This window comes from Atta cephalotes (genome assembly GCF_000143395.1).
Source record: "Atta cephalotes unplaced genomic scaffold scaffold00042, whole genome shotgun sequence".
NCBI lineage: Eukaryota > Metazoa > Arthropoda > Insecta > Hymenoptera > Formicidae > Atta > Atta cephalotes.
Window position 1 is genome coordinate 57992 of NW_012130106.1, and position 12737 is coordinate 70728.

Consider the following 12737-nt stretch of genomic DNA (forward strand, 5'->3'; position numbering starts at 1 on the left):
TCTCTCTCTCTCTCTCTCTCTCTCTCTCTCTCTCTCTCTCTCTCTCTCTCTCTCTCTCTCTCCCCCTCCCCCCCCTCTCCCTCTGTAAAAGAAGGTGGAATAAGAAATGATTATGTTCAAAGTTAAATTTCGATGAATGTGTCTTTCACAGAGAGGTCTTTGTTAGGAATATTTTTATAATAAAATATCGTACCAGGAAATACAGTAGTGTCAAATCAATCGATTAGACTAATTCCCGAGATTGGGCCATCCATGTATCTGTTATACGCGAGCACTCGATTATTGGATGTTGTCAATAATCGATCAAGTTATAAGTAGGCTCAATCGAGCACACAATTTGGATTTACATAAGAAAAGTGTTTTTATTTTTTCTCTGCTCGCATATTATTTGAAGAGATTCAAGAGCCGAGAAAGAGCACGTGGAAAATCGCATGTCGTGCGATCGATTGAATGCTGGAACATGTCTGGCAGTAATACGGAGGTTTTATGAATCCGGCATTTTTTCCGTATAAAATGCGACATTTAGGCATTTTATAAGGCATCTTTTTCTATCTTTCAATTATCGAAGATATTAAACATATCATATAACATTTTATATATTATTCTTGTTCATTTTTGCTATTTTATTTTTACCTTTTTATTTATTATTTTTTAATTTGAAATTTATTCCCACCTATAAAAATTTGAAGGGTTCGCATTGATTTTCGAATTTACAGTTACTTGTACTACACTAGATTAATACATATTAAAAGTTATTATACATGAAAATAGCAAAATTAAATGTAAAAATAATATGTTTTAAAGTTAAATATGCTTTTAATAATAATGTCATATTATTTAACAGAGAGAATATATATATATATGTATATATATATATATTATTTTATTATTAAAGTTGATTGAATACCATTGCATTTAGATGGTTTAAACACGATTTGTGAAAATTTTCGAATTTTCATTATAACTCACTCTAAAATAATAATTATAAATTTTTATTTGTAATTATTCAAAGTATATCTCTTCGAAAAAATATTTGCAATGGTTGTAGCTTTAGGAAACTCTTGAAAGTTTTCCTATGAAATGAAATGACCTTGGTAGAAGTTTTTTGAATATCCTAAATAAGATTGAACTACTCTTTCTTTAACTTCATTTTTAATTTCAGAACAAAAAATATAATGCCAAATCTGATGAATATGGAAAATAATTAAGAACTGATTTGGAAGCAAGCACTTGTGAACCAGAGTATGGGAGCGACTCATCTTTCTCGCTTTTCTCACTTTTTTAGAAACATCTCTTTTTCTTACTTTTCTACAAAAACTCACTTTTCTCACTTTTTTGTATAGGCACATTACTGTTCATAAATTCCGGAACGTTTGTAATTGTCTTGCATTTTACAAAAACTTAAATATCTCGATAAAAAAAAGAGAGAAATTTTAAAAAATACAATGTAAAGGCAAAAACACCATTCAAAATCATGTTCGAATTTTGTATTTGCGATATTTTTTTCCTGAATTATATGAAATTGAAAATTGATTTTAATATTTTTTATTATTTATTGAAGCGCTGTACCTGCATGAAATTTTGTCGGAAATAAAATTTAACAAATAAGCATTTTAAAGTAGACTTTCTAAGTTTTTTAATGAAAAAAATTGATATGATTTTTTGCATAGATATTGAATTTTTATTCCATAAAATTTTATTGTGTAAAAATTTACTTTTTCTAAAATGTTTTTAATTTCGATACTAAAAGTTTGTGAAAAAAAATAAAAAGATATAAAAAAACGCTTGTATTTTGCAAAGCAAGTATAATAAAGTAACAAAATAATTTATAATCGAGCAATTTGAGGTTATTAACAATGTATTAAGAATTTATTATACGAAGAACATATAATATTGATGTATAAAATTGAATTCAGAACATACAGGTCCTTTTTAGTAATGATATGAAAAAAATGGTTGACATTACTCAAATGATTAACATTACGTATATAGTTCGTTGCAATGGAACATTTCAAATGATTGTAAACGAAGCGATATGTCCTTAAACCTTGAACTCCTGTTTTTAATGTGAGCAATTCAATGACATCATTTTGGATAATGTTTGTCAATATTCAGTGTTGGAAAGTGAATCTGAAATTGAAGTCCCGATTATATTACATATGAAAATACAGATCATAAAATAAAATAAAAAGAGAAAAAATGTTTATTACAATACAATATGATTGATTCATATAATTTTATCAAATTTTTATAAAAACTGTTTCAAACGTTAATTTTATAAAAATTGTTAACGATCGAGAAAAAATGTTTAAAGCTCTATTTTTTGTCTTTTAAATGTATTTTTGGAAACTTCTACGATTTTTTTTCACCGAGATATTTAAGTTTCTGTAAATTGTAAGAAAATTGCAAATACTTTTATATTTCTGAATTTATGAACGTAATATTATATATCAATACTAAAATTAAAAAAAATAAAAAAGGATATAGCACAGATATGTACATGAAAAGAGCTCTTATACCAATTTAGACTTAACGTACGTCGATTGTTAGACTTTTATGAAAGAAAAGTTTTCACCCCTTAATTTTAAATAGTATTGCGATAATGATAATCAAAAACATTTTTTATCGTAATTTTTTTTCTAATCCACGAAAAATTATAAAAATATCAGTGATGTTTCAGTCATCAAGAAACATTTTTAATAATTCACTAAGTTTATTAGTTAATTGTCAATGTTTAAATGAAAATCAAGTGATTTTATGTTTTTTTTTGTGATAATATCTTTCCAACATTATTTACTTCAAATTATTGGGAGCGCACAATGTAATAATACACATCCACTCATATCGGCCAGTGCTTAATAATTTTTCATTGTTTTATTAATGAGAAATATTTTATTTCAAATTGGCCAATTAGTGATGTGAAACCTTTCCAAATTATTTTAAACTTTTGAAATAAACGTTAATAAGAAAAAATTGAAAATATGAAAGTTTTCGCACAAAAGTTTTTGCACAAAAGTACATTATTTATTTACACTTTTTATAATTGACAGTTATAAACTTCTAATTTTTTAAAAATTAGAATTTCTATTTTATAAATCTGTAAAAAATACTAGGAATATTTTCCGGTATTTTTTATTGTCAATTTTTAATACCAGAACATCGCTTCTTTATAATTTTTCGTGAATTATAAAAATAGAAAAAAATTATTATACAAAATTTGTTTTATTATCATTGTTGCAATTGTAAAAATAGGAAATAAAAATTTTTTTTTCATAATTTAACAATCGATATATATCAAGTCTAATTTTGTACAGAGGCAGTTTTTATATACATATCTTGCTACATATTTTATTGATTTTATTTCTAAAATTTAATTTTTTGAGAAGATACTGAAAAAAATCTTCAAATTTTCTAGAAATACTTATTTTTTAATCTTAAGAAAGTTTATCTTTTTTTTATCAATTCTATTTTCACAGTGGGGCAATGTCTAATGCTGCCCCAATTTGTTAATTCTTTGCGAATAGAATTGGTTCAACTGTGCAAAATAGGCATTCATCTCTCTGATTTTGCACGAACTTTTCAAATCATCCTGTGTATGTCTATGCCGTAATCTCGCAAACACAATAGAGTAGTAAGCCTTAAGTCTTAAGGAATTGACCAATCATCGATTATTCTTTTCACATTCGACTGTGATTGATTAATTTTCTAAGGTTTAATGCTTACTACTTTATTGTGTTTGCAGACTAAAGCGTCTCTGAAATGGCAACATTGCAGCTGGTTACCGTATATTGTGCGTAAGCGCTGAGTCGTATTTATGTAGATAAATGCTGTACGAAGAAAGTTTCGGAAATTTTTGGTATAAACATACAACATATTATATAAAGCAGCCTTTAATGTGTACTAATCCAGTAGTGGTTAATCCAATGCTCAAATAATCGTGAATTCACTTTTAAACAGATTCCCTTGTTTCTTGATGTAAAGAAAGCGTGACTGGTGCTATTGTTTTACCCAGATAGAGATAATTCGCCTGTGACTAAACAGAACTCATCTCTTATTTCGCTGAAAAACCTAATTCCAATGTTGATTCCAGCTAAACTCAAACACTCATCTACTCGTGTCACGATTTCATGATCGTCGCGTACCATCCACAACCCGTTTCCCGCTTAACATTGGCAATTAAGCCGATCAAAATTCGTTATAATCGTACTGCACTCGGTGTACGTTTTTGGCAGCGTTAATTACATGCCAGGTAGTTGTCGAGAATTAGAGAGACAGAAGAGAAGAGTCTTTATTTAATGCGCCAACTCCGCGAGAATCCTCTTTGTGGCTCGCGAATGAAAATAACTGCTCGCGCAGATATGTATACTTGAATCGCGAGCCGGACACCGACATTGAACTGGTTTAGGAAAATGTATGTATTTATATATGTATGTAAGTATATAGGCTGTTTAATAATAGGCGATCATTTCGTGATAATATTGCTCGTGAAAAAAACGATCTTAAAAAACATTCCAAACATTGATTGCTTTCAAGCATTTATTATTTAAGAATTATACTATATAATAACGAATTATATTATAGAGATAAATGCATATGGATAATCCGATGGTCACCGATGTGAACCTGGCACTCAACTTTGTCAAAAATAAAAATTAATACCGCAGGCCGATTGTACTTGTTTGTACCAATCATTATTTCGTTTGTATCTCAAACAGTTAAACAAAAAGTGAAAAATAAAAAATGGCCAGCGCGCAACTTTAAGATTTTTAAATTTCATTTATGTCATTCGAGAATCGTTTGTACCCGTTTGTACCTCTCCTACTTTCGTTTGTACCTCAAAGGGTTTAGAGATACAGCGCGTTTCAGTTTTTGCGCGACCCCTGTAAAACAAACTTAGCCAATTTTCAAGATATCGAAATGGGACCAACGACATTCGAAAGAGAATCATTTGTACCCGTTTGTATCTCTCCTATTTTCGTTGGTACCTCAAAGAGTTCGAAAATACGATTTCAAAATTTCGAAAATGCGCCAAGAGGGGAAGATCATTTTTAAAGACATCGAAATGGAACTAACGGCGAAAGGTGAGGTGACAAACGATTCTCTTTCGAATGCCATTGATCTCATTTCTATATCTTGAAAATTGGTTAAGTTTGCTATATATATGGGTCGCGCAAAAACTGAAACGCGCTGTATCTCCGAATCCTTTGAGGTACAAACGAAAGTAGGAGAGGTACAAACGGGTACAAACGATTCTCTTTTAAATGGCATAAATGAAATTAAAAAATCTTAAAGCGCGCTGGCCATTTTTTATTTTTCACTTTTTGTTTAACTGTTTGAAGTACAAACGGTCTGTGGTATTAATTTTTATTTTTGATAAAGTTGAGCGCCAGGTTCACATCGGTGATAATGTCCAGGGTTGTTAGCGATTGGAGAAATCAAGAAAAGTCAGGGAAATTATTATCAATGAATTATTAACCTAAACTTAAATTGTAAAATTCTAAGTTTATAAACTTTACTTCTTTAAAAATTATGACAGAATTTTTAAAATTTTATAAAGAAGCAATGCAGATTTTTTTTTTAATTTTACAATGAGCAATTTGCAGACAATTAATGAACGTTGTTAAAAAGAAAAAAAACTTAATTTTGCAAAAGTCAAAATATATATGAATTAATGTGTGATGAATATTTCATAAATCATTTCTAATTAAAATTAATTAAAATGATAATCAGAATATACAGTATTTTAATGAAATGATTAAATCTCAATAAGCAGTGTGCAAAACAAGGATATAATCCTATTTTCCATAATTTATTTGTTTTTTCGCGTATCGCGTATCAGTAGTCATTCTACTTAACACTGGCTGTGTTCCACTTAACGCTCACACGCTTGCGAACATCGTTTGTCCTTGTTTAACATTTGATAAACGATAAGGATGAAATGATTCTACGTCCAGTGACATCACGTTGGTGTCGCGCGCAACATCGAAGAAAAATGCTAGTCGCATATCGTTCGTGTTGTGTAAAATTAGTTAGTTTGTACAAAGCAACAATTAGTTGCACAACAATCACATTAATCAGATTTTTATTCGAATGTCAAAAGTGTTACGTTTGCAACACTCATTGTAAGTCGTATTATATTGTATATTATTATTTATATTTGCAATTGTTGTTATTTAAGTTAAATAATTTTTTGATTTATTGTTTGTATTATAATCATGACTTTTCTAAACAAAAGTACACGTAATATCTGATACAAAGTATATGTATCTAACCTAATATGACAAGAGTATACAGCGTATGTACACAAATAATTTCTCATACCTTTTCAAGCCTTCTTATTATTTCTCACACCTTCTCATTTTTTTTCTTATGCTTTCTGATTTCCGACACATGCAACTTTGAATCAGTAGTTATTTATGTCCCCATGTGTATATCAACAAAGCGAAGTTATAATACGCTACTATAAATTTTATGAAAAACTTTGTTTATTTTCCATTATATTTTATTGTACTAATAATTGTATTGTTTTATAAAATAAAATATTTTAATTTTTTCTTTATTTTTATTCAAAGAATTTTCCAAGTTTTAGTTAGAGAATTTTTTCAAAAAGTGACCGGGAAAACCGGAAAAGTCAGGGAAATTTTTTTTCTTTTTCGCTAACAATCCTGAATGAAGATTCAATCTTTGTGAAAATTTTAGATAAATATTGTCTTGATAGAATCTCGATACATTAAACGGGATGATAATTTTGAATTAGGCAAGACTGATGAGATAACACGCATCATTCGATTAAATTTTAGATAAGGAGGATTTGTCGAATGTGTTTATTATCGCACGCATATTATGCATATGTCGCGTTATCATTTACAGTCGAATTTTTATAAAAGTTAAAAAACTTGTCGGAAGACATGACTTACGGAGATTAAAACAAAAACGGAGGTTAATTTTACGGACTGTATCATCAATCGATGTGTGTACCATTTACGCGCGCGCGCGCGCGCGCGCGTGTGTGTGTGTGCGCGTGCGTGTGCGTTGTGTGTGTGCGCGCGCGCGGGTGTTATGTATTAAAATGATACTTATATCTGCGGATATGTGAGAATTTGTAGACAACCGTGTATGTATATAATGCGTGCAAGAATCATAAATAGTGCATATGCATGTGCGTGAAGCACACGCGGGGATGGTCGTTGACATTGGACATTGTGAAAATAATTCTGCGAGATGCATGAGTACTGAATCCATTACTTACAATGTTTTCCTTCATTTTTTGCAACATTATATGAGGAATTCTAATTAGATTAAGTCGAGAGATACAATTGAAAGAATTTGGTTGCATTAATTGGAATTCTAGTTGGAAATCAGAATTTTCTAAGGTTTCTAAAGATTTGAATCTATTATAATTTCTGTTGAGATAATTTGATTCATATACGAGAATTTTGATTCATATAATTTAACTAGAATTTTCTGATTATATTATTGATATATAGTTCATTTTCAACTAGAAATTTTTTCAGTAGATAGATACACTCACTCTCAAAAAAAAGCGGTAGATTAAAAATTTGGGAAAATTTTACTAAACTTCACATGATTATAATTTGGTAAACAATGAAAATAAAAATATGTTTAAAAATGCAAAATGAAATTTGAAATGTCTACTTTAAGAATATTTGAATGAGTATAGTATTGGATTATTATTTTCAAAACGGTGGATGATAAAGTGAGAAAATATAAAATTGATAATCAAAAGTCCAGATTTACAATAATGCATGGCAATGCGTCAGATGTCACAGCTTAATGGGACAAAACGTGAAAGTATAGAATTTTATCTTTAAATTGTTTTTTTATCAAGCTCGACACGATAATTTTTCGCTGAGTTATTCCGAATTTAAGATACCGCTCATTAGCTTAAATTATGATTGTATTTCTTTCTAATATGAATATATAGAGTTTGATTGGTCATTGTGTATATGTGTATACGTATGATTGTGTGTACGTGCGTGTGTGCGCGCGCGTACGTCCTTATTAAGAAATATAACGGATTATATGAATGAGATAATACGCGCACGAAGTCATACACTATTAATGTACACGCACAGACGCACGCATGTACGCAAATGGTACACATATCGATTGATGATACAGTCAAGTACAAGACATTTCGATCAGTCAAATTCCATACACTCACCCAGCAAAATTGATTTTAGCTATTCTACAGATGTACGTCGATGGATTTTCAAATATTTAGAGTATCCCAAGAAACTTAGGAAGTATTTAGGATATATTAGGATGTTGATATATCTGCTTATTCTACATCCATACTATATATTATCGTTTAGATATCAATAACAATATAATGATAAACGGGTAAATCAGAGTCGATTTTTTTTTTAATGTGAACATATAAACATTATTAATAAGAGGTAAATACATACATAATAGAATCTAGAAATATTATTACATGTTTCAGCTCTTATATTGAGCCATCTTCAGATATTATCCTTCTCTCGCTTTACATTTTAATTTCTATCGTCAAAGAGATAAAAAACATGATGTGTTCCAATTTATGTAGCGATCTTGATGACTGTTACTTGAGAGAGTTACTTGTCCGTACTCACAAATGATTAGATGGTTACGGAATTTCATGATGTTCTGATCAGAAAGACAAAATTCATTCGCCAATAAATAGATAAATAATTTGATAATTCTTTAGAAAAATTATCTTTCAGTAAAAAGTAAGTAAACAACATCATCTTGATGAAATATCATCATCATGATCGTAGCTATTGTTTCGTAGGATGAATACTTCGTCAAAATCATTATTTAAAATATTTGTATAAAATATAGTTATAAAAATGTCAGTCAAATAGTGATGATAAATATACTTCATTAAATATATTAATGAAGCTCAATACAGAACATTATATTGCAGTGATGGGATCGAGGGCTTATGCGGATAAGATTCATAAACCGTCTTTTTAGGATAATTGTATCTTCAATAGATAGTCCGTTATACTCATTAGCCTCATATCTACACAACATCATGTTTGAAACAATTCTTAAAACTGAGAGTTACTGTACATAAAAAATAGCTTTTGACTAGTTAAAAATCTAAAAGGAATAAAAATGGAGGATAATTTTAAATTAATCTCACTAAATGTTGTCTCTCTTTACCAACATCCCATTAGACATGGCTATTGTGTAAATGAAAATTGGAATTTTATCTCCAAAAATGTAACTTACCCAAGACAGAGTTTCTAACGGTTCATTCTAGATTCAATATAGATTTCATATTTCTTATTCGATAATACTATTTATAAACAGAATTTCAGCACGCCTATGGGATCTCCGTTGTCGCCCATCATTGCAGACAACACTCTAATAATGCAAAAATTAGAGAAAACGTCATTGTCTTATAATAGTCATTTCTTTTCGATACGTTGACGATTTATTTCCTTCTTCTGAAATTAATACGTTCTATGATTGTTTTAATTCTTTTCACCCACAATTATTTAGAAGTGGGTTCAGATTTTTTAAAATTTCTTGATGTCACGATCAAAGATTGATGTCATGATCAAAAAAGAGCATCTAACCTTTGATTAATATTAAAAATTAATGTTTTCGGGACGGTTTTTAAACTTTTAAAATTTTCTAAATTTTTTTAATCATCCTGTTTTCCAGAAAAAAGGGAATTTTTAATTTAGTTAGTTGACAGAGCTTTACTATTGTCTGATTCGGAATTTTATTAAAAAAAACATTCTCATATTAATTACTAACATACTCATTGAGAATGATTATCCCCTAAGATTCGTTTTTTTTTATATAGTCAATAGAATCAGAAACATACAACGTGGAGGAGCAGCGGAACATGATTGTAATAATGAAAACGAGGCATCAAATGTTGCTATATCTTGATTCACTATATCATTTGTTCCATCGATAATCGACAAATTCCATAAGTTTAATAGGACATTAAAGTCTTGTATTATAACTCGAATAAATTGAATAAATTTATCAAGGTGCAAAAGGATTCTAAATCAGATCTTACAAAGAACAATGTTGTATACAAAATCATATGCAATTATTGTAATCATATGTCGGACAAATGTCGGATAGACAACTTAAAACCAGAATTGCAGAACACCGTAATCATATTCGTTGGAATATATACATCTACCTGTTCTGTAATCACCGAACATAGAATGCAGATGATTTTGACTGGAATAAGATATTAGATGAATTGTGTAATAAATACTTAATTTCTGAGATATTTAATTAAAAAACAAAAAAAACAGTCTCAATCTGCAAACCGACAGGTCTTCATAAAGCGTATATCTATTATAAATAAAATTTGACTTTGTTCTTAGTTAATCGTTTTGTCAATCTATTAGTCGTTCCTCAGATAATAACGATCTGCCATATCGTTAACATAATGTCAAAATAATATCTCTGGAGAATTCGTTCTTTGCATAAAATTAATTTATCCTCATACAGACTATAAAGTATATTTATCGTCACTATCTGACTAATGTTTTTGTCATTATATTTTATACATTTTGAAATAATGATTTTGACAAAGTGTTCATCCTATGAAACAATAACTGGGATCATGATGTTTCGAGATGATGTTGTTTACTTACTTTTTACTGAAAGATAATTTTTCTAAAGAATTATCAAATTATTTATCTATTTATTGGCGAATGAATTTTGTTTTTCTGATCAGAATATCATGAAATTCCGTAATAATCGATCATCTAATCATTTGTGAGTACGGACATCTTCCACGTAACAGTTATCAAGATCGTTACATAAATTGAAATATATTATCATATTTTTTATCTCTTTGATGATGGAAATTAATGTAAAACGAGAGGAGGATAATATCTGAAGATGATTCAATATAAAAGCTGAAACATGTAATAATATTTCTAGATTCTATTATGTATTTAACTCTTATTAATAATTTTTATACGTTTACATTTTTAAAAAATCGACTCTTTGCCTGTATCGTTATATTGTTTATCGTTATATTGTTATTGAATTTATAAGAATGATTATTGATTCTTGATTATTTTAAATCGTTTAAATATTATTAGGATGTTTCTGGATGACCAAATTTCTGTCTTTATCCAATCATTCTAAAATGTTTTTTAGAATGATTAACTCTTGTAGAAAAATACTATTGAACACTATTAGCGCGCAGTACTTTAGGGGTATTTACTTTTTTTCAAGAGTAATCTATGATACAAAATGCAGAAAATAAGTAATTAGTATGTGATTAGAAATTATGAATACGTCTATTTAAAAAAAGCTCTTTCAGAGACATGATGAGATGAGCATACTCTGATCGAGCTAAGAGTAAGTAACTAACTCCATTAGCATATGCCTCTTTATAGAGATCCGCGTCATTTTTTTATTATGGAAAACGAGTTCATCTCACGGCGGTACTATGTTACTTGGCGGTATACGTATGCCTACTGACATCTGCTAAGCAAGCGGAGCAGTGATCGCCATAAGATGAACTCGTTTTCCGTAAGAAGAAAATAATCCCTATAAAGAGGTATATGTAAATAAAGTTCGAATAACATTGTTATCAAAATGACGTCTGTAACATTATTTTGATGTCAAAAAATCAAAAATTATAACAATTTTTTTACTGAAAGACTGTTAAATATCGATTATATCTTTAACTTTTTCTTTAAAGCGGAAATGTGGAAAGTGAATATTTTTATGTGTACATACAGGATGCGTCATTAAAATCCGGACAAATCGAACAATTTCTTTAAACAAAATGTTTTTAATGAAAAATTAAATATTACGAAACATCCTTTTACGTGGCACTTGCGGGATCTCTGTAGAGCACAATTATTCGATATATCCATTAACTTGACGGCCTCTATTCTCGGTCTGAAGCATTCGCACGCACGCTGTAATGTAGCGCTGTCCATGCCAACGAATGCTATCTCATAGCGATCCTTAATGACATCACATGGAATGCCGAGACTTGTTTGTGACCCTTTCAACTACGCTCCATACATAGTAGTCCAAGGGATTTAAATCTGAACTGTTGGGAGGCCAGAATTCCTTGACCAAAACATATCGACGTTGTCTGACGAGCCAATTTTGAATGACTCGTATGAGCCGGTGCACTTGCTGAAAAACATATGACCTTCCGGACGCCAAAGTTTTCACTACATTCATCAGAATGCGCAAATACACTTTTTTGTGACAGTTTCCTCTTTTTTAAAAAAATAGCGTGGCGACGTTACCTTCACTAGTGACACAATACTTAGCACGTGAACATTGGCCGGAAATTTCGTTCTGGCAACAACAGGAACATCCCCGGATAGGCGAGCCATCGATTATTCCTCCGGTTGATTTTGGCAAAAATTTTTTGAAAAGAACCTAATTCGTTCCGACGCTTCGTTTTTCAAAGAACACAATAGATCGCAGCGAGCACACACATACACACACACATACACACACACACACACACACGAGTGTTACCAAAATCTGGACAAATTTCAATTTAAATTTTCTGCTATATTGCTTCCGCCAAAGATTGTTGTTGGTCTGAGAAAGCCTGATGCTTCTAGTAAACAGTTACATTCTCAAAATGGCCGCGATGTTGAAACCAAGTGTGGAGTATAATCGAAGAGCCGCGATCATCGAAGGCCTTTGCTGGGCGCTCAGCAACGGAAATAAATTCGGTTCTTTGGATACTCGAGATCAACCATTTA

General features: G+C 30.0%; 1 protein-coding gene across 1 annotated transcript in view; it reads left to right on the top strand.

The window, feature by feature from the left end:
• LOC105622236 (tyrosine-protein phosphatase 69D) overlaps positions 1-12737 on the top strand; it is a 34402-nt gene that overhangs the window by 780 nt on the left and 20885 nt on the right. The gene's annotated exons all lie outside the window — the stretch shown is intronic.